This window comes from Mauremys mutica, chromosome 1, assembly GCF_020497125.1.
Source record: "Mauremys mutica isolate MM-2020 ecotype Southern chromosome 1, ASM2049712v1, whole genome shotgun sequence".
NCBI lineage: Eukaryota > Metazoa > Chordata > Testudines > Geoemydidae > Mauremys > Mauremys mutica.
The window spans coordinates 359,233,511-359,238,376 of record NC_059072.1 but is presented as its reverse complement, the minus strand read 5'-3'; positions in this window follow the sequence as shown (position 1 = coordinate 359,238,376).

The following is a 4,866-nucleotide window of genomic DNA, read 5'->3' as shown; positions in this document are numbered from 1 at the left end:
ATGACCCACCGAGGAACCTGGGTACATGTAGGGGAGGGGCTCCCAAGCTACCTAGCACTGCCTGCCCTCTAGCCCTGTCACTGAGTCAGCCCGACAGCCCAGCTGAGTCCTCTGCTGCTCCACAGAACATCTGCAAAGGGAAACAGCTCACAGCCTTTCCCTTTCACTTCGCATTTTTAAGATAGTGAAACCTGCCAACGTACCCAATTCCTGCTAGATGGGGAGCTGCCAGAGGTCTTCATCCTAGAGGAGAAGCAGTCATTGGAGAGGTAGCACAGGCAGCAGGCAGTATCTGTTCAGACAGGGAGGGAACTGTCTTTATGAAGCATGTTTGCACATTCCCTTGGGGGCCACTTGGCCATCAGGGAACCTCAGCTGCTTGGCTCAGTGTGCACCAGCTGTAACCCTTGGATCGTTCCAGTAGGGGGAAAACTTCCTACCTGTCAGGGTGGTTAAGCACTGGAATAAATTGCCCAGGGATGTTGTGAAATCTCTATAATTGGGGATTATTAAGAACAGGTCAGACAAACACCTGTCAGGGATGGTCTATATAATACTTAGTCCTGCCACGAGTACAGGGGACTGGACTAAATGCCCTCTCAAGGTCCTTTCCAGTCCTACAAATTTACCTGTGGAATAAACAGAGGGACCCAGGATTCAGAAATCCCCAAAGTTAGGCGCAGATCTCAGTGATCCACTGGTAGCTAAGCTCCCCCACCCCCAATCTCTGGGCCTCCACGACTGCTCTATGACCCTCTCCAGCTCCCTGCTAGCACAGGCTCGAGATGTGCTAATAGAGTTTGTCACAGCAGGACCTGCGGAAGCTGGTTAGAGTAGCTGATGGGCACAATATTCCAGCCATAGACTGATCAGAAGGTTTTGACATTTCCATGCCCAGAGTGCAGCCATAGACTCCATCAGTGAAACCTTCCTTTACGTTACAAGGAAGAGGCAGGTGAAAAGCCTCTAATTTCTCTTGGGGGTCCAGGCAGTTGCAGCTGGGCAGCATCCTGGCACCTGAGCGTACAGAGACAAATGAGCCATTTTCTGTGAAAACTCACCCTGAAACGTGAATGAAAAGGAAACATTTTAATTTGTGTCAAAATTTTTCATGGGGGAAAAAACTCTGTTTTCCAGCACAGCTCTAGCTTAAATCATGCACCTCTGTCCCTCATGATACAGGACCACACTCCTAGGTGGCAGTACTAGACCCCATCAGCCTCCCATGCTCAGTCCCCCTGGATGTCTGCTAAGGTGGCTATGCCAGCTCTGTAACAGAGGGATCCCTGGAAATGGCTTATCTGCAGCAGTCTATCTCCATCAGTGGAACAATTTAGAAACACGACAAAGCCCGGACTGGGTCAGCCCAATGGTCCATGTAGCTCGGTGTCCCGTCTTCTGACAGTGGTTGATGCAGATGCTTCAGGGGGAATAAACAGAACAGTGTGAGTGATTCTATTGAGTGATCTATGCCCTGTCATCTGCTCCCAGCTTCTGGCAGTCAGAAGTTTAAAGACACCCAGAGCATGGGGCTGTGTCCCTAACCATCTTGGCTACTAGCCATTGAAGGACCTACTCTTCATGAACTTATCTGATTATTCTTTGGCTCGGTTATACTTTTGGCCTTCACAACATCCTTTGGCAGTGAGTTCCACAGGCTGGCTGCACACTGTGTGAAGAAATACTTCCTTTTCTTTGTTTTAAAAGCTGCGGCCTATTAACTTCATTGGGTGACCCCTGGGTCTTATGAAAGGGTAAACAACACTTCCTGATTCACTTTCTCCACACCACTCATGATTTTATAGGCCTCTACCATATCCCTCCTTTCCAAGCTGAACAGTCCCAGTCTTTTAAATCTCCCCTCATATGGAATCTGTTCTATACCCATCATCATTTTTGTCACCTTTTTCTGTACCTTTTCCAATTCCAGTATAACTTTTTTGAGATGGGGCAACCAGAAGTGCATGCAGTATTCAAGGTTTGGGCGGACAATGGATATAGAGAGAGGCAATATGATATTTTATGTCTTATTTTCTATCCCTTTCCTAATGGTTCCTCACATTGTGTTAGTTTTGATTTGGTTTTGGTTTCTGACTGCTGCTGCACATTGAGTGGATGTTTTCAAAGAACTATGGTTAATGACCCCAGGATCTCTTTCTTGAGTGGCAACAGCTAATTTACACCCCATCATTTTGTATGAATAGCTGGAATTACGTTTTCAACGTGCATTACTTTTCCTTTGTCAACACTGACTTTCATCTGCCATTTTGTTGCCTACTCACCCAGTTTTGTGAGATCCCTTTGTAAATCTTTGTAATCTGCTTGGGACTTAACTATTTTGAGTAATTTTGCCTCAAATGGGAATTTTCCCACCTCACTGTTTATCCCTTTTTCCAGATCACTTATGACTCTGTTGAACAGCACTGGGCCCAGTGCAGACCCCTGGGGGACACCACTAGTTACTCCTCTCCATTCTGAAAAATGACCATTTATTTCTACCCTTTGTATCCTATTTTAACCAGTTTCTGATCCATGAGAGGACCTTTCTTCTTAATTCATGACCATTGACTTTGCTTAAAAGCCTTTGGTGAGGAACATTATCAGAGGCTTTCTGAAAGTCCAAGTATATCCAACTATATCCTCTGGATCCCCCTTTCCTATGTAACCCTTCTGCCAGGCCGAATTGAGAGCAGCAGGGGCCGGGTTCAATACATAGGGGTCCCTTCCCTACAAGGCAATGCAAACCAGCTCGAGCCCCCAGCCAGTGACCTGGGAAAATCTTACATACACCCCTGGGCACCTCAAAGAGGCAATATTTCCCCTTTCGCAAGGACAGAGTCTCAGTGTAGCAGAAAATGTTTAATAACATGAGATAAACAACATAGCATTAAATTGGGAAAACACCTCTATTAGGCTGTGTCCTTTTCCCTGGGCTCTTGAGTCCAGCAACCCCCAAATCACCCCAAGACTCCAAAGTCCAATACCTCAAATGTCCCAAGAATCCAGCAACCCAAAAATCACCCACAGTCCCAAAAGAACCACAACCCAAAAGTCTCTGTCCCAGGTCACTGCAGCCCCAGAGTTCAAGAGTCTATCTGCAGGGGTTCCCCCCCCCCCCCACCAGCCTGGGTAGAATGGGGCACCTTACATGGTCCGGGGCCGACTGCCCTGCCTCTCCGTGGGATTCTGCTTCCACCTTCCCCACGAACTGCTCAGCTCCGCTCTGCTCTACCAGCTGCTCCCATGATCCGCTCCAGCCGTCCCCGCAAACTGCTCAGCTACTCTCATTCCATGGGCACTCCAACTGTCCCACAAACTGCTCCGCTCCACCAGCTGCTCTGCTCCGCAACATAACTTCAGGCTCCCCCACTAGTTAGCATAGCTCTTTAGCGATTTCAGCTCTTAGTGAGTTCAGCTCAGTAACCTGTAACTTAGATTCTTAAGGGAATCAAAAATCAGCTTTGATAGTCAACACTAGACAGAGGAGGAGGTGTAATTAGTGCTTCTGGCTCACACAAGGAGCCCACTCCCTTGTCTAGCGAGTGCCACTTAATTGATGGTGAGACTCTCTGTCACAAAGCAGTTTCACAGTTCCTCATCCACACAATCAGGGTGACAACACTCCACTCCTCCCGCCCCAACAACAAAGAAACTGGGGATCCCACAGCTGCCAAAGCAACCATCCCAGGCTGCCATGGGCTATGCCAAGCAGGGTGGGTGTGCCTATGCAAACACGATCAGCCCCTGAAATTCTTTTCCACACTTTCCATAATTCACCACCAGATGTCAGGGTAGAGCTCATCCCGACTCTGCTTACACTTACATGTACCAAGATCATCTCTGGAGTACCAAGTGCTGCAGATATATTCACCTCTTGGACCAGACCCTGTGCTCCACTTAGGACTAAATCAAGAATTTCCTCTCCCCGGTGGGTTCCAAGACTAGCTGCTCGAGGAAGAAGTCATTAGAGATGCCTAGAAATTTTCTCTCTGCATCTCGTCCTGAGGTGACATGTACCCAATCAATACAGGGATATCCCCTATTAGTATTGGGGGATTGTATTGTATTGCCACTCCCCTACCAGCATGGCCTACATGGTCATTCCTCTACATTTTGTGCCCTGGTATTACCCTGTCCCATTCATTATCATCGGTCCATCACGTTTCTGTGAGGCCTGTTATATCAATATCCTCATTTAATACCAGCCACTTGAGTTCACCCATCTTAGTATTTAGACTCTCTCTCTCTTTTTAGCTAATAGTGTGTATTTTGGGTAAGATCTAAGTTATAATTGGACTTGGGTATGTGGCTGATCCTTTGGGATTGGAAGAACCTTTTCATTTATATGATGAGATAAGATTTTCAGGAATCATCATCATATCTGACAGGTGTGTCTGGATGGAGGCCTGAGGCTGGGCACTTTAAGGGAACTGCCTTGTTTGGACTTCTGAGTAACCAGTAAGGTAATACCAGAGCTGTTTTGGGCTGGCTTGGTAAATCTAAGTATTGGAATATCCACCAGCGTTTGGGGTTTGTCTGCCCCGTTTGGTCTGCTGTTCACCCTGATTGAGTGAACTCAGCTGGCTCCCACGGGCAGCACTGTCACAATGTTATCAATGAAAGACTGATTCAAAGGTTAGAAACTCTGCCGCCTAGTGAGAGACTCACGGAGCTCAGTCTCTTTTGATTAACGAAGAGAGGGTTACAGGGTGACTCTGTCACAGTCTCTAAGTACCTACATGGGGTGCTGGGGAGGGGCTGCAGGGAGCCAGGGTCTTGCCCACCTCTGATGCCTGCAGTCCCTTTGTGATGTCAGGACCCGCCTGGTCCTGGCCCTTTATGATGCGTCACTGGAACAAACAGCCC